The 22741-nt window shown below is 39.9% G+C and overlaps 1 long non-coding RNA gene across 1 annotated transcript; it reads right to left on the reverse strand.

Annotated features, from left to right (window-relative positions):
• Positions 1-1852: 1852 nt before the first annotated feature.
• Positions 1853-5582, reverse strand: LOC310842572. Its single transcript, XR_014563228.1, has 2 exons — positions 5490-5582; positions 1853-2427 (listed from the first exon to the last, which is right to left on the reverse strand). It is a non-coding gene; the product is annotated as an uncharacterized lncRNA (long non-coding RNA).
• Between the last annotated feature and the right edge of the window lie 17159 nt (positions 5583-22741).

A 22741-nucleotide genomic window follows, 5' to 3' on the forward strand; every position in this document is an offset into this window, starting at 1 on the left:
TTAGTTCTGTTCCAGCTTACAAAATAAAGAGCTGCTTTGGAGAAATCGCTGTGTTGTCTGCTATGTCAACCCACAATTTAACAGTCCCTTTTCCAGCATAGCCCTAAAGGCTATAAATGAGGAACCTATGGTCCTCCAGATACTCCCATCATGGCTGGGACTGATGGAAATCAAAGTCTAACAACATCAGAGAGGCTACAACTCTCTCACTCCTGATCTGTTAGGCAGTAATCTTAACCACACTTAGCTGGGAGTAAGCCCCACTGAATTCAATAGGAATTGGCTCTGAGTAGATTTGCATAGGATTGCACTGTAAATTACCTTCTGGGAACCTGTGAGATGAGTTGTGTTGTTTGGCATTCTCTTATTCCCTCATAAGGTTTTCCTACTGCAGACCTAAGGGCTGGCTCACAATTTACCTCAGGTCATTTTCTTCACCCTTGTGGCCTGCTCATAAATGTCTGCTGTGGTAACTTCTTATCATCGTACAATAAATGCAGCTCAAATCCTTCAGGTAACTTGTTTATTTGCTGAAGATGCAGTTCTTTACCCTTTGATACTTCAGAGATATGTTTAGTTGTGACTGTAATTAGTTTTTTAACTGTTTTAATGCTGCATTTTATAAGGCTGTAGCCCAGCCCGGAACCTTCTGGGGAAGGTAAGGAATCTAATAATAATAGTTAATAATAGAGCAAGCAGCAGTGAGTCACTGAGGTGATGTGTGAACCTGAATGTGTTTGTGGTGCACCTCAGCTTTTGTTACCTTGTGACAGGAGTGTTTTGTTCTTTTTGTTTTTAACACTGTTGCGTGTCTGAGAGTTTGTGAAACACTATACTATTTTGATAGTTGGGGAGATGGGTTGTTTTTACTTTTCCCTCAGGGATTATAAACTAGGTAAATTACTCTAATGGTTAAATAGAATGTTAGTAATAAGGGGTGGAATTTGATATGTTTGTGAGCAGCAGGTGCAAAGCAAATCTGAATGATAGCTGTGATTCCATTAGCTTCAGTAGCTTTGGAGAAAGAAAAGTGTCTGTAACATATGTGAGATATTGTATGTCAGTATAAAATTGATAGACTGACACAAATGGAATAAGTTTGTTTGGTCCAGGCAAAAATCTCAAAATCTCTCGCTTCAGTTAAAATAAGGAGTAACTAATGATAGACAATTTTGCCCAGTGGTGGAGGAGGTAGGCCAGAGAGAATAAGTTCATTTTGTTTGGTATATGGCTCCTTTTTGAATTAAAATACAGCTTCACAACATAAAAATACAAAATGAGAACGCTAAATACATAATAATACAAATACAAGCCAACAACACCCCCCTCCCACAAAACATTTAAAAGACCATTGAATGTTAGTCAGCCAAAGGCCTGGTTCTAGAGAAACCTTTTCTTGCCTGACGTCTAAAGACGTATAATGAAGATGCCAGGCGAGCCTCCCATGAGCTGGGACTCTAAGCATTCAGGATTTCAGCTCTTGGGGACAACCTCCATGTATTTGACAGGCTGCCTTGTCATGATCTGAGTCTAGAGAGAGACTCTCCTCCCTCAGTTATCACCATGCGCTTGTTAAAGCCTGAAGAGGTCTTGTAGTGTCTCTAGGTTCTTTTAAGAATGTAGGTCCCTTTGCTGACAGGAAAAGAGTAGTGGGGAGTTTTCTTGACCTGTCAAAAAATAGTTAAAAGTATTTCTGGGTCACCAGGGATTTCTGGAATATGATGCAAGAAAGACACCTGTAAATCTTCCATAGAAAAAATGGAGAGGGGCAGAATTAAGAGTACCGAAAAATGATCAAAGTATTTTTAAAAAGCTGAAGTTGGTAAGCACACAGACTAAAATATACTGTTGGTTATTTGAAAATTGGATTTATTTTATTTATTTATAGATAAAATGAACTTCAAAATAGAATCTGGTATCCTATTACAAAGCAAGTCTGGCTGTACTTTGGATAGTGCATGGCTTACAGGCAACACTTCAGACAACTATTTGAAGAAGGCGGCACTAAAAGCATACATCAATTCTTGAAGGGTATAAGCTTCATTTAGTAGTATTATGGAAAAGTTCAGTAGCTTGTTGACGGCCGCCAACCACACTTCACTTAAATATGTCTGCTGATGTCTTTTGGTGTCCATAGATTCATTTCTAGTTATACAGAATTGCTCTAAGACTGTCACTTTGAGTAATTTCAGATACTTTGTGGACCTATAGCTATTAATGGACTTCAAGATCACCAGTGTGATAAATAATTCATCCATGAGTCATTTTTACGGCATCTTCATTTTTCATATCTTGCTTTTCTGTAGTGATTGTATCACATCTAATCATCGGCTTTAAATCCACTTTCAGTGCCTTGACTTTTGGGGGCAGCCACAGGGTTTCACAACATGCAGGTTTTACTTCACAATAGAAAAGCTAAAATGCTTGCTGTGGAGAAGAAAAGAAAGATTCTGTTCATAACGACAAGCATGTGAAATGGCAGACTATCGATTTGTGTGATTACATGATGCTATGGAGCCAATGATATTGACAGGGAGTTGAAATACAGTTCAGCTTCTAAAAAGCCCTTCCTAGAATAAAGCCACAGTCTCTCTTTATTCCGCAGTTGTGCGGGTGAATCAACTTCCTACTTCCTTCCTTGCCATTTGTGAGTGCTGCGCTTATGAGTAAATTGAGTAAACTAACCAACTCAGTTAGCTTCCTCCTGTCCCTATCCTTAAAGGAGACACTGGTTGAACCCCTATAGGCAGTGCTTTTTTTCCTGGGGGGACGCAGGGGTATGCATACCCCTAAACATTTTGTGAATCTAAGTTTGGCCTCATTGAGGGGCAGTATTTCAGTATGAGTAGGAAAATGAGAGTACCCCTAAACATTTTTTTTAGAAAAAACGTACTGTCTATAAGCATGAGTGATTATCAAGGTTTTCTTTAAAAAACACACTACAACTTTTGGAAATTCAAATCTGGTCTTGATGGATATGAATTATACAAATAAACTACCCTGTTCAGCAGCCCAATAAAAACTGAGCTTGTATACTTCTTTGTATTTAGAAAATCACCACCACCACATTTTAATAGCATTGTAGGCTGTGGGTTAAACCACGGAGCCTAGGACTTGCTGATCAGAAGGTCGGCGGTTCGAATCCCCGCGACGGGGTGAGCTCCGGTTGCTCGGTCCCTGCTCCTGCCAACCTAGCAGTTTGAAAGCACATCGAAGTGCAAGTAGATAAATAGGTACCGCTCCGGCGGGAAGGTAAACGGTGTTTCTGTGCGCTGCTCTGGTTTGCCAGATGCATGTACACTTTTATATTTCTCTTTAAAAAGTATTTGATAGATAAAAGGTATAATACACTAGTCTTTGCAAGTATTTTTTTTAAGCTGCAAGTACACTTTTATTATCATTATCACTGAAATTGTTTAATGTGTGTTCCTGTCGAGATTCTGCTACAGCCGTGATGCCTGTCTGTGTTCCTTTGATTTTCTGGATCTTGTGCTGGAGAGCGAACAGAGAGGGAACCATGTGCAGATAGGCACGTGTGCTGCTGCTGAAATCCATAAACTCACTCAACTCAAGTGACGTGTGTGCACGTGCCGCGCGCGCGCGCACACACACACACACACAATTATATGCAATGTCTGCACAGCAGTGAGGCAGAAGCAGAAATCTTTAGAGTGGGGGAAAATCCTGAGGGGGCAAACCATGGAATATTGAGTGCAGTGGAAAAGAAAAAAAATAAAAAGTAGTAGGAAGAGGTGAATTAACCAGCTTGATAGTGCATTAGTGGTGATTTATTTTGCTTTGGTTTGTTGTGCTACCACATTAATATTGTTCATAGTGGCAACAGCACAACAAAAGCGAGAGAAAAATAAACAGAGCATTAGTGTTATAAAAAGTTATGGAATTTCAGCATGAAGTCTATGCACTGATTGGAAATGAAATTGTGTGACCATCCCAAAACTTTTGCAGATGCAAACAAGTATTGAAAGCGGGATCACATGTGACTGCCCCATTAGCATCATGAGCACAAATCGTCATGAATGTGCAACAGAAAGTATGTATGGAGAGACCCTTAGGGAGTGCAAATACACTGCAATATTTTGTTAGCGGTCTACCTTGATGAATAGAAAGTGTTTTGTGTGGGGGCTCTTTCACAATACTTTATAAAAGTGTGCATTATGTGACGGAAGAAGTAAGGAAGGAGGATTTGACAATGGAATGTGGTAGCAATGAGTCATCGCTGGCTCAGTAGACAGATCCTCTTGCAACAGTTTCACATACTGTTTTCAGGAGTGTATGACTATAGATTTCCACCTTTTCTTAGGTAAAGAAGTTAAATGAAAAGCTAAAAGCCCAGTTAGACATGGGGACTGCTAACTTTAAATCTATAAATAAACTGAAGTCAAGACAGGAAGAAATTGATTGAATATGGGAGTAGCCTGGACTGCTCAATAAAAGTACTGTAAAGTAAAGAACAAGAAATGTAAACCACATTGAACTGAGAGTAGATACTTAATGCCCACTTTGCTTCTGACCTTTAAGCTCTGCGGATGGTGGTTTTGTTATGTACTTCTGGGGGATGTAATGGTTTAATGCTTTATATTAAATTCTGTGGTATATTTATTTAAGGAAGAAGAACCAGACTAGTTTAAGTGCATGGCTCTTTGAAGCAGGCATTCATTTTGATGCAAACATTTTATTACCTTTTTATCCTGCCTTTCCCCCCAAGTGAGGAGGAGGAATATGGTATTTGCACATTCATCCTCATATCAATCGTCTGAGGTCAGAGAGAGAGAGAGAGAGAGAGAGAGAGAGAGAGAGAGAGAGAGAGAGAGCTTTCCCACTGATCTTAGTGGTTTCGGGCAGTTTTGAACCTGAAATTTCTCCTCATTTGGTTACTATCTAGTCAAACACTCTTAATGATAGCACACCAGCTGTTCATGAGCTATAATGTTATGAAAGGAAACCATGTACACTCTTTAATCTCTTCCTGTCCCAAATCAATGCTGATTTCGTTAAAAGGACATAATAATAGCAATATAACCTTTGAGAAGGCAGGACAGTCATTTTGAATCTGTGTGGTGGGCCTAATGCGGGGGAGTAAGGAGCCTGTTCTGATATAGAACAAAAATAGCTAGTTACAAGACTGATCTTGATATATGACTAATATTGTAATAGGTTGTTGTTAGTATGGCAGTAAAATAACAGCAAGGAAAACCTTGGCTTAGGTTCCAGCACGCTTTGCCATTTATTAGTAATGATGATCTAATCTGATGGCTTGGATGATACCATTTACAGGTCATTACAGCAGATCTGCAAGAATAAGACTACTGTGGCAAATAGCAGATGTAAACCTAGCTGCTCTGAGGTGTGTGCAGTGAGTGAAAAAAGAGAGAGATAAATATAGTCTCTAGTTAGATATATTATTCTATCCGATTATCAACAAATTTCTGCTCAGTGTAAATTCATTATGAAGAGTAAAGCCTTGATACTTAGTATGCAATCTATGAGACTCTCTGGAACATGAAATGTCTGTCTTCAGTGGCAGTACCAGTTACTGGGAGCAATAGCAGACCATATTCAGGCATCTCGTATCCATGGATACCAAACTTGGGAAGAGATCAGTAGGAATGGGAAGGGTTCCACCCTCTTGATGTTTCTGCATAAGCTGACCACATACCATGATAACAAGCATCTGTTTGAAGGGGGTCACTTCTATAAGCATGGGGTTTCCTTCATGAGAACAGGAACCAAAATCTTGGCCAAATTTGGAAACCCTCTGGGTGTAGAAGTGGCCCTCCTTCAGAAGGACACTGAGCATGAGTCACCAGGGCTGTGACCAGCATGTAGAATGGCACTGAGGGAAGTGAGGTTAACCCTCTCATGCTTTCACTGGACCCTTAATGCATTTGTTACCAGATGCCTGACTAGGGTTGGCATAAGAAAGCAATTTACCTTCTTTCAGGCTCCCTGGAAGCTTGTGGTTAGATGCTGAACTGGTTGGCTCACCTGGTCTGATATGGTGGAGCTCTTCTTGTGTTCTTATGCGTATGCCCACATTGTGGAACTACATATAATGCATTATGTTTCTACGTATATTTATTTCAAAGATGAGGTTGCCTGTGTTTCTTATTTTTGTGCATTCACTTTGGTAGACTTCCTTAAGCACTAGAAACCAACTGGCTTTCATTGTAGTTTTCATAGTGAAAGTATATCCTGTGATTAAGTACAATGGAGTTGCTTAAAAACTAAATAAATCTGGTTTGCTTTTCTCATGACTTTGCATATGCCCAGTCCTTCACAGTAAAACCTTTACTCATTCAATGCATTACAGTGGTACCTCGGGTTACATACGCATCAGGTTACAGACTCTGCAAACCCAGAAATAGTATCTCGGGTTAAGAACTTTGCTTCAGGATAAGAACAGAAATTGCGCAGCGGCAGCAGGAGGCCCCATTAGCTAAAGTGGTGCTTCAGGTTAAGAACAGTTTCAGGTTAAGAACAGACCTCCGGAACGAATTAAGTATGTAACCAGAGGCACCACTGTACTATGCAGCCAAGTATATGCAGCCAAGGAAAGAAACATTTGCTGCATTTTAAGGAGCAAAATTGGGAATTGGGAATGAGGGGTAAAACCCAGTGACTATCTGTATATTTATGTGCTTGCTCATTTAGTGAGGCACTGGAAATATTTAGCACTACAGTTGCCAGGTTATGGCATATCTAAGAATATATTTCTTTTGCATCTTTTCCTTTTCATCTTTAGCTGCTGGACTGTGAAATTAAACACAACTCTATCCTAGTAAGCACCTGGGTCAATTAAATTGCATCTACCAAAACAAATATGTGAGAGAGCTTGTATTTAAATGCTTCTGGGAACAGATTTCAAGGCAGCAAGCAGGAAACCATGTTCATAATTCCCTCAACACCACCGTTCAGTATTCTTGCAGTGCATTTAGCAGTACTGAAGAACTTACATCAGATCTGTTTCTTTATACAGATGCATGAGCCATACCGTGTCTGCAGCCAAGCAATAAGGTGTGTGTGTGTTTCCACATAGCTCTAAGGAAATCATTTCATCAGTGTAATCTATCCCCCCTCAATGAACTGTTCTGAAGATTTTCCTGACCATCCTAAACAGATTGGGGGAGGGCGCAGTCTGGAGGTCTGACCCACAAATAATGTCATCTCCTGATCTTTCTGCTGTTGAGGCGAAACACTAAATGTCTGGCTCTGCTGCTGGCTTTTGATAAATTAAAAGATGAAATGTGTTAATTGTTTTCTTTTTAATGTAGATCACGCTGCTCGATTTGCTTCTCTAATCACTTAGATCAATTGCATCTTAAAATAAAGTCAGTGATGATTGATGAAATAACCATGTAAAACACAGAGAGATTAAGAAATATTCTCCCCATAACTTAATTCTCTTCAGAGGAGTCTTTGGAGTCTAGGCAGTTACCTAAAATTACATTAACCTTTTATGCAGCCACAAAACACTGCTGATTATGTACCTCTTATGAGACACTACAATTTCCCAGATATTTTGCATAGGCACTACTGCAAAGTAAGATATCTCCCATTCTATGCCTGTTTACCTGCTTGCTTGCCTACATGCAGAATGATGTATTTGTCTATTGAATTTTATTTTGTTAGTTTCAGCCCAATTTTGTGTTTTGTTAAGGTCATGTTGAATTTTATTCCTCTCTTTGGATATGTAAGCTGTTCCTCCCTGTTTTGCATCATCTGAATATCTGATGAAATTTCCCCCCATCTTCTTGTTTAGAGAATGGTTGCCTTCCACATGTTGTTGCTTGTACTCCAACTCCCATCAGTCCCAGCCAGCATAAAAACCAATAGTTAAGAAGGATGGGATATTAGGGAAGAGAAGAAATACATTTCATTCCAATAGCAGGAGACAGCCTTCTCTTAAATTGGCTTAATTTGAATGGTCCATGAAACCCATAAATAAAACACCCCATAAGTTGGAAATCAAAGCTAGAGATTGAGAGGGAGGCTGTAAAGGTAAAGGGACCCCTGACTGTTAGGTCCAGTCACGAACGACTCGGGCGTTGCGGCGCTCATCTCGCTTTATTGGCCGAGGGAGCCGGAGTACAGCTTCTGGGTCATGTGGCCAGCATGACTAAGCTGCTTCTGGTGAACCAGAGCAGCACACAGAAATGCTGTTTACCTTCCCGCTGGAGCAGTACCTATTTATCTACTTGCACTTTGACGTGCTTTCGAACTGCTAGGTGGGCAGGAGCTGGGACTGAACAACAGGAGCTCACCCCGTCGCGGGGATTCGAACCACCGACCTTCTGATCGGCAAGCCCTAGGCTCTGTGGTTTAACCCACAGCACCACCTGCATCCCATTGCATATATTAGTAGCTTTGTACTAATAAAACATTTTTATGTAACTGTGTTTTTGTAATATTTTAAGTTTGTTGCTGCTTCAGTTTTTTTGTACACTGCTTAGCAATATTTTTAATATATTAAGTGGTATAGAAATTAAATAATCAACCATTCAATCAAATCTCACAGTTAGTTCTCCATATAAGATTAGGCTGTCAGTCCAAATTGTTGCTGGCAGTCCTTTGAAATCCTATTGGAGATTTCATTTACTGTATAGAACCAGCCCTCAGATTTGAACAAAACTAGAAAACTGCACAAGCAAATTTACAATTGCCTGACTGTGCATTACCACCCTTCTTAGGTGGGGATTTTTTTTAAAACTAGGTGCACATGCAACTATGTGCATGCATTCCCTGTTGGTACTTAATTGCCATAACAGAACCAAAAGATTTGAAGCCAGGAGGAAGCACAAAAGGAAGCACCTACTGGTATGATTAGGAAAGACCAAAGTTGCCCAGTGAATACAAATTCAAATACATGTGTATGGGGATTAGTCCAGGCTAATACAAATGGGACAAAAGTGGATTAACAAGCCCAAAACTTCCATAGTGGGAAACGTTTATGTCAATTTGTAGCTACCAGTTGTTCAAGGCATTGGTCTCTATATATTAGAAAGATTGCTTCTCGAGGACCTGCTTATTGAGCATTCATTCTGATTTGCTGCAAGGAGGTTACATGGCCACATCAAGCAACTGTTATCTCTCACCTCCCAGTGCATTTTCCTTACTGCAGAAGTCTGATTTTCTTTGGAAGCAGGTTTGTTGTGCAAAATCTCCAAATCTACTTCATCTGTGCAACTTGCATTTGCCAGTATGTGACAGAACCCCACCAACAAAATAACAAGTCTGGACCCCAAAAGGCAAAATTAGCCTTCTCTTTCCCTCTTCCCCCACTCCCCAAGAAGAGTCCAACATGATTATCTCTCCAAAGAGGCAACAAGGGTCAGATCATATTTCAAAAGGTTTGGGGACAATATGCTGCTCACCTGCAACTGAATATTCTAAATTTACTCCATAGGTGTAAACAAAGTAGCCTCCAGCACCCCAGCCTGCTTTAGTGGACCTACCGTAGTTGTCTTGGGAGAAGGTGATGATGCCCCTTTCTATTGAATCAACATTACAAGTGCTAGAAGGTAAGTTCTGTATGCTGAACAGGTACTGCTGATGCTTCGTTTATTATTACTGTTTAAATTGCTGATCATTTCTATACGACTCCTTAATAAAGCACAGGGCTTACGGTAATGATCTGATTTATTCTCGCAACAACCCTTCAAGGTATAGCATTAAAACTGTACTACAATAAAATGCAATGTAAATAAAAGAAGCAATTAAATAGCATACAGCATATAGCACAGTGCATTACCATAGCCACAACAGACAGAAACATTATTAAATCGTCTGCCAAGACCCTCAGCAATTTTCAAGCAGTCCACAGAGAAAAGAAGCTTTGGAACCACTGCCACATACAATATGTTTTATTAGTAGAACTCTGAAAAATACTGGCACAAACAGGAAGAACATTAGGCCCAGTGGTAAAATGCTTCTAACTACTCTGCTTTAGGTTCGACATTGATCATTGTTTGCTGAGCTGGGCCTGAATTGGAGAACGGTAGCCCTAAGAATAAGGAAATTCACAGTTTCATTTCAGATATGATGCAGAGTCCTCTGTACTCCCCCAAAGATTGAGGAATATGGAACTGCATATTTTGGCTTATCTCCATATGATTGCAGAAGAGTCTGTTCTTGCATAACACCTCTCATGCACGTTCGGCCCCCTGAACTTCTGGAAGGGACTGTAGAGGAGAAGAGGGAAGGTGAAAAATCAGTTGGGTGATTGGATACCCCCAATTATTGCCATTCTGTTTCCTCTGCCGCTGTACAGAATTTGAAAAGTTGCGGTATCTATGCTTTTTATTTCAAATGCATAGTGCACAACCCTTTGCCTCATAAATACATATTTAGTTTCTGTGAGAAAATAGAGGAATTTTTAGCCTGTCACTTTATCCTTGACCTTGAAACACTGGATGCACTGACTCTGACTTTAATTGTCATGATATCACAGCTGAACTTCTACAATGTATAATTAGTGAGGACTTGTGGTGATGTCATAATAAAAAAGCATGGAATATAGAATATAGACATTGCTAATTCTGAAGGTACGCGGGTGGCGCTGTGGGTTAAACCACAGAGCCTAGGACTTGCCAATCAGAAGGTCGGCGGTTCGAATCCCCGCGACGGGGTAAGCTCCCGTTGCTCGGTCCCTGCTCCTGCCAACCTAGCAGTTCGAAAGCACATCAAAGTGCAAGTAGATAAATAGGTACCGCTCCGGCGGGAAGGTAAACGGCGTTTCCGTGTGCTGTTCTGGTTTCACCAGAAGCTGCTTAGTCCTGCTGGCCACATGCCGGCTGTACGCCGGCTCCCTTGGCCAATAAAGCGAGATGAGCGCTGCAACCCCAGGGTCGGCCACGACTGGGCCTAATGGTCAGGGGTCCCTTTACCTTTACCTTAATTCTGAAGGTCAACTTTTTACATTATAGTAATTGATGCTTCTAGTAGAGCACTTAAAATATCCCACATGGTCTTCTGACTCTACAGGGTCTCTTTAGGCTCTGAGGCTTCATATGTACATTTATGGTTTGGTTTTGCAAGTTAACTTTCTGGTGACTTCCTAAAAATTCACACCTGAACCCTTGGGCCTTTGAATACACCACTCTTCCCGTGTGTATGTGGGTCTTCCTTTGGAAGAAAAATAAAAGCAGCTTAATGTGCACACACAGGCACACTTTGCATGCACATCTGATCCTACTCTTTGCTGCTTGTGTGGTGCCTCTTTTCACTAGTCAATAACTCTCGCTGTTGTCATTCTGAAAAATACCAATATCCTAGCTACTGGACATAATTCAGCAGCTCTGGTTTGCGCTCAGATCACCATTCATAGAAGACCTTCATTGTTCTTTTCTATGCAAGGGGAATATCAATATCACCAGTTAGAATCTTCCCTTGAATCTCCCCTTCCCTTCCCTTAAGCAGCACAGAGGGGGAAACAGGGACACATCTATGACGAAGACTTGGAAGTCAACTTTTTGGCATTGATTCGTTAAAAACTTGGAAAAACCAATAAATATTAATTGGTTTTAAAAAAATCTCCCTTGTATACATACATATTAGACAGGAGTCTTCTCTATTGTCCATCTTTGAAAAAACCTCCTAAGTGGAGGTGTTTTTATATATTAATTCTAGTTTGTGTTTCTATTGGATTTTAACTGAATTTATACACAAGTGATTGCTGTTTTGTCCCCCCCCCCTCTTATGTGTGTGTATACTGTATATATCACACACAAGCACATGAGGGACGTGTCACGGGAAATGATTCACAAAGAAAATAAATAATTATATGAAGCATTTCATAATTATAGGAAGACAGACGGCTACCAAGAGTCTGCATGTACACCTTTGTTTTTAACCACTCACAACAGCAGAAAGAATACATACAAATTCTGCCTTTTATTTAATTGCACTGTTACATGATTGGCAAACAGAATCTTCCATTTCACTTTCGCATGCACATCTATATCCTTAAATAATTTACTTGTCAAATGAGTACAGATATTCACATGTTTCCCATTCTCCTATCGTTCTTGTGTATTTAGAATATAAGCCTATATGTTGTTATTGTTTCTTGTTCTTTTTAATTCCAGGTTTTAAAAATATTGTACAGCTCTTTGGTTTGTTTGTTTTTCAAAGGTTTTATTAGAATGGAAGCAATTCTGAACCCCCTTCCTTTTAGGATTATTGTGAGGAATCAGAATAGTCTGTAAGTGGTTTGATAGTGCTGTGTATTTTAAATGAAGCTTAATTCTCTGTACAGCTGAACTCTGATGCCTTCCTTGAGAGGACAGTCTTGAAGCTCTAAATTTCTGCTCTTTCTTTATCCCTGTGGTAAATTGCTCTTGCTCAATAAAGTTTTCCTTATCTGGCAGAGGTATTTGGTCCCACTGTTCCACTTTCTGCTTTAGCGACTTCAAGTATGGTACAGAAGGGCAGAAATCCTAAGCTTTGCTAAGCAAGCTGAGAAAAAAACGTTTAGGGTTTAAAAACATATTTTTTTAAAGTAGCTCAGCATTTTGATGCCATCCTGGATGTTTTGATGGAAATCTGTATGTCTGACCATCAAATCTGACCGTTAATAGAAAGCCATATTTCTGTTAAGGGTGAGGAGACATCTTATCAGAGCCTTTGCTTCTGTAAAGGCACTCAAAGCACATGACCTCTTAAGCATATCTTGTTTCTACTCAGCAGAATAATGAAATATGATTGGTCTCCAAGCTGTTATTGCCTCTGTTTTCCTAGTCTCTGTGCCACAGCCATGCTTGCACACTTCGCTATTTTTGTGGCTGTCTCTTTTCACCGGTGAAGAACTTTAGCTGCTGTCCTTCTGAAAAATACCAGTAACAAAGCCGTCTCTCTTGTTGGTCTAATGAAGAGCAAATATATTGACTAAATTAGTTTCTGTACTTCTAAAGATCATGGAGAGAAACTTCATTGAAGAAGAAATTCAGCAGACCCTCTCCCTTTCCTGGGGCACAGCCAAAGTCACAGATGAAGATGAGAAGCAGTTTTGTCAGTGAGTAAAATATTTAATTTTATAACATCCTTTTCATGATTTCTATATGATCCACCACAGCACAATCAACATAAGAGATACAAAAAAGCAAAAAAAGTACTTTGGGCCCCTTGCATTTGTATGTAACTGCTGATGAGTGCAATTAGAGATGATGTTCTCAAGAGAGAACGTTATCAGTTCATTGTCCTATCGGGTGGGTGCTTCCATTTGTACACATCATGCAAACTGTATAGCATGCACACACAGAATTCAGAATGAATGAAAGTAAATTAGTTGCTACTGCTCTGTGGAATAATGTTGGTTGTATAAATTATTTCTCTTCAATGTTTTTCAATAAAGTAGTTTCTTGCGAAATACGTAGACATTATTTATTCACAACTCCTTTGCCCTTTGTATCAATATGCATAAGGATAGCCTGTATGCTGTTTAATACGCAGGATATGTGTGGTTAATGCAGCTGCAAAGATGAAGCCAGAAAGGCAGGAGATTGACAGAGCAATGCTATTTCAATGTCATGTTTTCCTTACATTTTAATATTGTACCAAAAAAAAGTGCAGCACTATTTTGAAAAATTCAATAGTAATTGCTGATGTCTCTTTTGATCAGTACAAAATATGCCACTGCATTTATTTTCTTAACAAATGGCCGTGCACATGCTGATGCATGTGGTTTTTTTATTTATTTAAATCAAAGCAGTAGCTATGAATGGATGTACTTTTTCGGTAAATGAAAAAATGTAATAGAGGGGCTGTGGCATATTTGCTACCTCAGAATTTGCTAACGCTGCCATTTATTTTCATCTAGGCATCTTCTATCTGCTGCTTGACAGAACTGCAGAGAAATAAGTTAGATGGATTGGTTTTATTTCTAAAAATTAGAAAAAAAATCATCCCGATTCCAAACTTCTTTATTTATTATAATTATATATTCCATTTTTATCACCCCCCTTTTTTATCTCTAGGGCAGCACACATGGTGCCCTCCAATTTTATCCACACAACAACCTTGTGAGATAAGATAGGTGAATAAAAGACAAGTAGCTGAGGTCAAATAGAGAGCTTCATGTCTGAACACATATTTGAACTTGGATCTCTCCAGCCTAAGCCTAGTACTCTATCTACACTACCCTTCTGCTGTTGAGACCAGTGTCGCTCTGGTTTTTCCTTCAATGTCTGAACTTTTGCTTCCGCTGCATTGCCTCCCCTTATCTGTTTCCCTTGAATTGGTTTTTTAAATGAGCACCACAAACACGGCTCCATCCTTAACCCGCCCCCCTAAACTTGTCAAGAATTTTTTTGAACAGACCTTAGTAGCAGGCAGCCTCTTCCACTTTGCCATCTTTACATTGGCTTTTACATGCGACGCCTGCCAAGAAGCAGAGGCAGACTGAGAATAAAAATAGAGTTTGGAGGTGTATTGTCAATAGTTCCTCAGCAGTAGCTACTTGCCATGTTAAGGCAGATAATTTGTTTGTACAAGAGGGTGATCCTGCATTGAGAGCTTCACATTTCCCAGGCAGTATTTCAATACTTGAAGCAGAACTAGCCCTGAGAAACTGTCTAGAGAGCACTGCAGAGGCATTCGTATTCCATAAGTATAAAATATACTTGAGCTGCTATAATTATTTCTAACATAGATAAGGAATAGGGATGGGCAAAACTGTCAATTTTCATTTCTCTCTGTTTCTCTTTTTTAATAAAATCTTAAGTTCAGTTCTTTACATTATTTCCACATCAGTTTTTAAAAGTCCTCATGAAAGTTCACCAGCATTTTATTACAGATTTCTCTTAGTGCTCAAATTTTTTGCAATGCATATTTCTCCTGATATACTACATTTTGCACTAATATGTGTTCATAGTATATGCATTTCTGTACAATTCTGTACAAGCTGCATTGCAAAATTTGGAGAAGTATGAATTTCTAAGGAGGTTGTGCTTTGGTTCCACATAGCCTTTCAGAAAGTGTGAAGTAGGTAGATTTATCTTGAAATGCAAACTGAACTGAATTTCTCTCCTATTCTTAATGGAGGTGTGAACCCATCTACTGTGGCTGGCCCTACCAGCCAGTAATTTTAACGTATGTCAAACTACTGCAATAGCAGCACTGAAGTAACCTCGCCGAGGCACAAGTCTGGGAGGTGCGTATGGAGGTGCTGGGCTGCTCAGATGACAAAACCCTCCTCTCAGCCTTGCTGAGATGGTCCAAATGAATGCAGAAGAATATATTTGGCACCAGCTTGGCTGCAGGAGTTGCCAGAAGAAAGCATACAAAACACCATCCAGCCATCTTAGGAACTCCACTCTAGATTTGTGTAGGGTTTATTCCTCAGCCTTTTCTTCTCCCAAAGATAGCTCACAAGGCAGTGGAGGTTTAGGATCAGAGTTTTCCTTCTCCTAGATGGGCTACCTTCCCAGGTTGACGAGCTCCACCTGTCCCTCACTTCTCTCTACAGCACATTCAGAAATCCCCTCCTTGACCGCTGGACCCACTTTTAGTCTTGTTCGCTCAGTCCAATGGAGGCTGTCTTCACAATGGAGGGAAGTCCCTGTTTTACTGAGGGTTTGAGACTCATCAGCTACCCACAGCTGGTTTAGCCAGCCAGTTGAAGCTGTTTCCTGGGGTGTGGCCAGTGTCACCTGCTGACAGCTTCTAGGAGCCACAGGTGAGAGCTGAGTGCAGAGTGGGGACCAAAGATGGATAACCTACCCCAGAAGCACCACAGCATGTCCTTCCCCAGAGGTACCCATCCCCTAACACCTCATATACCCCTTAGGGTAGTACATACACAAAAGCATTATACCACCACAACTTATGTCTAGTTTGAACTTTGTTCCTTACCAACCCATGCATTTAAGGATTTGAATATAAAAGGCATGGTACACACGCTTACCTGGGAGAGAGCCCCACTGAGAACAATGGGAGAAACGAGCCAACATGTATAGGATTGCAGTGTAAGTGACCTCTATCTATTTCATTGCTCATTATGTGTTGCCAGCTATCATCTTGTCTGCATTCAACTTCTGGTCATTCATCCATATGCCCTTATTCTCTGGTAACAGAATGCTGCAGTCAGACTTCAACTAAGCTGATTTGGGTTTTGGTTTTTTGTGTGTGTAATGCTCATCACCATTGTTAATAACAGAAAAATTGAATGAAAAGTAAAATGGTGGTAGCCATTGTTTTTGGCAGAACCATGAGATGAGTTGAAAATGAAACTGCTTAACATTGAAAGACCCAATTAGGCAGGACCACAGATAAGAGTAGCACTCCAGTCTCTTTAAATTTTTGAAAATAGCAGCTTGTGGGTGGGGGATCAAGTTTGTAGCAGAGTAGGGAAGGGGGTAGTCTATATGTATAATAATAATAACAGTAGTAGTAGTTTATTATTTCTACCCCGCCCATCTGGCTGGGTTTCCCCAGCCACTCTGGGCGGCTTTCAAATAGAACATTAAAAACAGAATAAAACGTCAAACATTAAAAACTTCCCTAAACAGGGCAACCTTCAGATGCCTTCTAAAAGTCAGATAGTTGTTTATTTCCTTGACATCTGATGGGAGGGTGTTCCACAGGGCAAGCACCACTATCGAGAAGGCTCTCTGCCTGTAACCTCACTTCTTACAGTGAAAGGAACTGCCAGAAGGCCCTCGGTGCTGGACCTCAGTGTCCGGGCTGAATGATGAAGATCACCCACTTGAAGCTGCTGGCTTGCCCACCAGTAAAAGCTTACTTGTCCACATATGTTTTGGCTAACAGAATAATCTGTGCATTCCCAGGTCACCTCTAGCTTGGCCCTGAAAGAAGAAAAAGAAACTTAATTTCCAACTGCCCTGTTGTCATGACTTCCCATTTCTCAAAGGTCCATTCTGTTTTTCTTGTTATTAGTTGTAAAGACTCTAAATAAGAAGGTCACAAAAGCCTAGAATATTTCAGATAGCATTACAGATAGTATTAAAAGAGTTCTATCATTACATTTCCCACAACTCTGACAAGCCAAAGGATTTTATGTTGTGAAATGCAGGCTTGGAAGTTGAATGCATTTTATATTGCTGTCTTCGTTCAGCCAAACATACAGTAAAAAGTCCCCTTTGAAGGCAGTGATTACATTTTGACCTTTTAGAGCTTGCTTTTAGAGTAAAGATTTTTATCTCACATTACAGATAATTGCTGACTGGGTTTAATGCAATCCTCCCAGAGAGCAGGAACTGAAGAGCCTGGGATTTCTGTGATTTAATAGATCATTTATCTTGACTGAGAAGCAGAGGATGGGAGAGAAGGCTGCAGAAACTTGAACTCTCTGCATCTGAAGGCCTCACAATTTCCTACCTATAGTCTGATAGTTTTCCAGAAGCGGCTTAGTCATGCTGGCCACATGACCCGGAAGCTGTATGCCGGCTCCCTCGGCCAATAAAGCGAGATGAGCGCCGTAACCCCAGTGTCGTCTGCGACTGGGCCTAACGGTCAGGGGTACCTTTATCTTTTTAACTCAGTGGCAGTCCAAGCTCAGGGGAATGCAGCTAAACAGGTGTGACTTCAATACTATTAAACCTGTTTACATTATCCTGTTTATTATTTTTTTATATATAAATATTTATTAAAATTTTTTGGATACAAATGCACAAATAATAAACAACATTACTTATATCATAGCGTGGTTTCATCACTTCTTTGGACTCCCTCACGTCTCCCGCTCCCATTTACATCGCTAAAAATTTTTTCCAAGCAAATTATCAACTTGTTTACAATCTTATATCCACTCATTTAAATATAATCTAGCAATTCTCCAAAAGGTTTATGTTTTCTTTAATCTCACTTATCATCAAATTCAAATCTATTTTAGTGGTGGCCAATTATTTATAATCTAGCATCCTTCTTAACATTCAACCAAATTACAATGTTTTTGTAAATACGTCTTAAATTTCTTCCAGTCTTCCTCGATCCTCTCTTCTCCCAGGTCTCGGATTCTGCCAGTCATCTCGGCCAGTTGCATATAGTCCATCAGCTGCATCTGCCACTCTTCCAGTGTGGGTAGACCTTGAGTTTTCCAGTTCTTAGCGATGAGTATCCTTGCTGCCGTTGTTGCATACATAAAAAATGTTCAGTCCTTCTTTAGCACCTTCTGGCCGACAATACCCAGAAGGAAGGCCTCTGGTTTCTTAGTGAAGGTATACTTAAATACCTTTTTCAACTCATTATATATCATTTCCCAGAAGGCCTTCACTTTAGGGCAAGTCCACCAGAGGTGAAAGAATGTTCCTTCATTTTCTTTACATTTCCAACATTTATTATCAGACGAATGGTATATTTTGGCAAGTTTAACTGGGGTCATGTACCATCTATATATCATTTTCATTGCATTTTCCTTCAGAGCATTACATGCAGTGAAGTTCAGCCTAGTGGTCCACAACCTTTCCCAGTCCTCAAACATAATGTTATGCCCAATGTCCTGTGCCCACTTTATCATAGCCGATTTAACCATTTCGTCTTGTGTATTCCATTTTAACAGCAAGTTATACATTCTAGATAGTACCTTAGTCTTTGGTTCTAACAATTCTGTTTCCAACTTCGATTTCTCCACCTGGAACCCTAACTTTCTGTCATTTTTAAAAACTTCTTTAATCTGAGCGTAATGTAACCAGTCTCGCACTTTATCCTTCATTTTCTCCAAACTCTGCAAATCCCAATTGTCTCCATCTTTTTCTAATATTTCCCAATATTTTGGCCATTTGGCCTCCATATTGGGTCTTTTTCGGGCCTTAGCTTCCAGAGGCGAAAGCCACCTCGGAGTCTTGTTTTCCAATAAGTCTTTGTATTTTGTCCAGACATTAAATACTGCTTTCCTAACAATATGGTTCTTAAAGGCCTTATTGATCTTAACCTTGTCATACCATAAGTATGCATGCCAACCAAAAGCATTGTTAAAACCTTCCAAATCCAGTACATCAGTGTCTTCGAGAAGTAGCCAGTCTTTTAGCCAGCAGAAAGCTGCGGCTTCATAGTACAGCTTTAAGTCTGGCAGGGCAAAGCCCCCTCTTTCTTTCGCATCAGTTAATATCTTAAACTTAATTCTGGGCTTTTTGCCCTGCCAGACAAATTTAGAAATATCTTTCTGCCACTTCCGGAAGCACTCCGTCTTGTCCACAATCTGTAATGTTTGAAACAAAAACAACATTTTTGGCAATACATTCATCTTAATAGCAGCAATACGGCCTAACAGAGAAAGCTTCAATTTTGTCCAACTGTCCAAGTCTCTCTTAATTTCAGTCCAACATTTTTCATAATTATCCTTAAATAGACTCAGATTTTTTGCTGTTATATTCACCCCTAGGTATTTTACTTTTTTAACCACAGTTAGTTCTGTTTCCCTCTGAAACCGTTCTGACTCTGTATCTGTCAAATTTTTCCCCAGCACCTTGGTTTTCTGATTATTTAATTTAAATCCCGCTACCCGACCAAAGTCTTGTATCAGTTGCAATACTCTTTTCGTACTAGATTCCGGCTCCTGCAAAGTCAAAACTAGGTCATCTGCAAAAGCTTTAAGTTTATATTGTTTCGCTCCGACCTGGATCCCTTCCACCAACCGGTCCCCTCTAATCATATTCAAGAGCACCTCCAGAACCGAAATAAATAGCAGAGGGGAAATCGGGCAGCCTTGTCGTGTTCCTTTTTCAATTTTAAACTCTTCCGTAACCACATTGTTAACTATCAATTTAGCCTTTTGTTCTGAATATATTGCATCAATCCCATTCTCAAAACCCCGTCCCACTCCCACTTCTTTTAGATTTCCCTTCATAAATTTCCAAGAGATATTATCAAAGGCCTTCTCCGCATCTATAAAAATTAACACTGCTTTTGTATTTATGTCTGTTTGCAAAAGTTCCAAAATGTCAATAATGTTCCTTGTGTTAGCAAACATGTGTCTACCTGGGAGAAAGCCTGCTTGGTCTTTATGAATTACCTCGTTTAAAACTCTTTTAAATCTGCTTGCCAAAACATCTGCAAATATTTTGTAATCCACATTTAAAAGGGAAATGGGACGATAGTTCTTGAGTTATGTCTTTTCAGTTTCCAATTTTGGTATCAATGTGATGAAAGCTTCCTTCCACGATTCCTTCCTACATTATCCTGTTTAAATTGGTTGCCTCGTTCTTGAATCCATTAGGATAGAAAGAGCCCGGGCTGAGGAATACCCAAATCACCCCATGTTACTTTTGAGATCGTTGTTTGTTTGTTTTGAAATGGCAAAATGGTACAGGGAAATATTTGACTTACTCTAATACGGCAAAAGCTTTCAGGAGAAACTTGTCCTTTTTAAAAAATCTATTATATTTGAAGATTTTTCAATTACAGAAGAACATCACATGGACCAATATTTCATTAACCTTTCATTTCAAACATAAGCACCAATTTTCACTTACATATTCTCTTTTCAGAGTTAGCAGAGATCAAATTAATTGAAAGTCTCTGTTCAGATTTTCATCATCATCTTTTTTTAAAACTTCAGGCCCCTCCAAATTGGTGGTGGTGGGGTTTTTTGCTTTTTGCTTTGGTTTTTTGAAGGCGTATTCTACAGTATGTAATTGACACAATTTTAGTTGTTTTGCAGTGGTTCACCATTGTTACTGCATTATTGCTGTCTGAAGTGACTCTCCTGAACTATAGTGCAAAAAAGCAGGACAAAAAACAAACCCTTGAAAATTTGTGGTATCTACAGTCATATGATTCAGAGGGAAGTTAAGGTACATGCATTGATTAGAAACAAAGCAATTACCATCCCAAAACATTTGCAGGTGCAAGCAGTATTGACAGTGGCATGGTGTATAACTGCCTGATTCCTTCATGATAACAACTCATCATCAATGCAGAATAAAAAGGATGTCAGGGCGGGGGGTGGGGTTGGCTTGATTTGTTTATGTGTTTCTCAGTATCACAAGGACAGGGCTTTTCCAAATTCATCTTTTGAGTCAAGAGATATCGGAAACAGGAACTGCATTTCCAATAAATCATCCCTGAAATTAGGGCTCCCAATTGCACAGATTATGTTTTGTTCATTACAATACATTACAATGTCTTGAGGTGGAAAACGTGGGGTGGCATGTACAGTAGTAGATAAAGCAGTTAAAACGGGTCAGTAGTAAAGAAAGAAAAAGAAAGAAAGAAAGAAAGAAAGAAAGAAAGAAAGAAAGAAAGAAGCAGAGTGAAAGATAGACGGTGTTGCTTGTGTTGCCATCTTGACTCCTTTCCCATCCCTATTCTTTGTTAAAATACTGCTTAATAGGTTGAACCTAGAGGTATTTCCATCATAATGCCAGTTGAAACTGGGCTGTTCCTAACAAAAGTCCTATTTATTCAGCTAAGGAAACTTGCCCAATGTCAGATTTCATTGGACATTGCCACCAAAAATGTAGGTAGGTTTCTCTGTTGCCATGGCTGTTCCAACACTTAGTAGGATTTTGTTATGTTGTGTTATGTTATTGGAACAAATTTTTTACCATGCTATGAGGATACCTTGTTGGTATTACTTTAAAAACAATTTCCTGACATCTATGAAGAAAGCAGGTTTACATTGAAAATCTGTGTCCGTATTTCCTGATTTTGTGCTTCCTCCTGTTACTTTGCCCATTTTATCACACATGGATACAGGTAACATGAACCTAGAAGTATGTCTGGAAACTATTAGATTAGCTGTCCCCAACCTGGTTCCCTCCAGCTGTTTCGGAGTAGAACTCCTGGGAGTAATGGCTGATTGTAGTTCAAAAGAACTGGAAGCTGTATTTCACTTTCAAAACTTGTAAGGCATCAGATTCATTATGTGCCTCAGCAGTAATTCATTTTTTCTGTGTTGAGCCATGATGAGTATTGGTACCAGGAAACAAAATTCAACATAAATTCAGTTTTGATGTCTTTTTTTGGATAACAATATTTCCCCCTTTAACACACCACAGAAGCTGTGAGCTTTACTTCTCCTCTGGGAAAGGAAGGGGCCTGACATCCATGTTAAGAAATAATAATAATCTGGCCCTACAAAACTTGATGCTGGGGAAGTACCTGGTGCAATAATTTTTCACCTTTTATTCCAGGGGTGGGGAGGTTTTTCCCCGCCCAAAACCTTTGTTTCTTCCTGGATAACCTTTCAGTGGGCAGGGTCAGCAATGATAGAAGGGGACGTAGATGGAGCAATAGAGTCAACTTTTCCTTCTGTACGGTACATTACAATCACACAAAGATTAGAGGGTCCTACACACACACAGAGCAAGAGAGAGAGCGATAGAGAGACAGGCAGGCAGGCAGGCAGGCAGGCAGGCAGGCAGACACCTACTGCTCTATCCAAGCAACTAAGCCAAAGGTATTATCCTGGTCAAATGACACATTCCAGGTATGGAATGCGTCAAGCAAAGTCAATGGCTTAGAAAGTGTGTGTGTGTGTGTGTGTGTGTGTGTGTGTGTGTGTGTGTCCTTCATCCCATCCTAGGCCTGAAGTTTCCCAACCCAGTTTATACCATACAACGGAAATGGAGAACCTGTGGCCTTAGCAGTGATGTTGGACCATAATTGCCATCATCCATGACCATTGGCCATGCTGGCTGGGGCCAATGGGAGTTGGAGCTGTGTTCATAACATCTGGAGGGTTGCATGCTCTCCACCTCTCCCATAGAAGCAGTGGCAAACTGGCTTCTTAGGACTGGTTCCTGTATAAATTTCACTTTCATCTATA

Source organism: Podarcis gaigeae, assembly GCF_964106915.1.
Source record: "Podarcis gaigeae genome assembly, chromosome: 4".
Lineage (NCBI taxonomy): Eukaryota > Metazoa > Chordata > Lepidosauria > Squamata > Lacertidae > Podarcis > Podarcis gaigeae.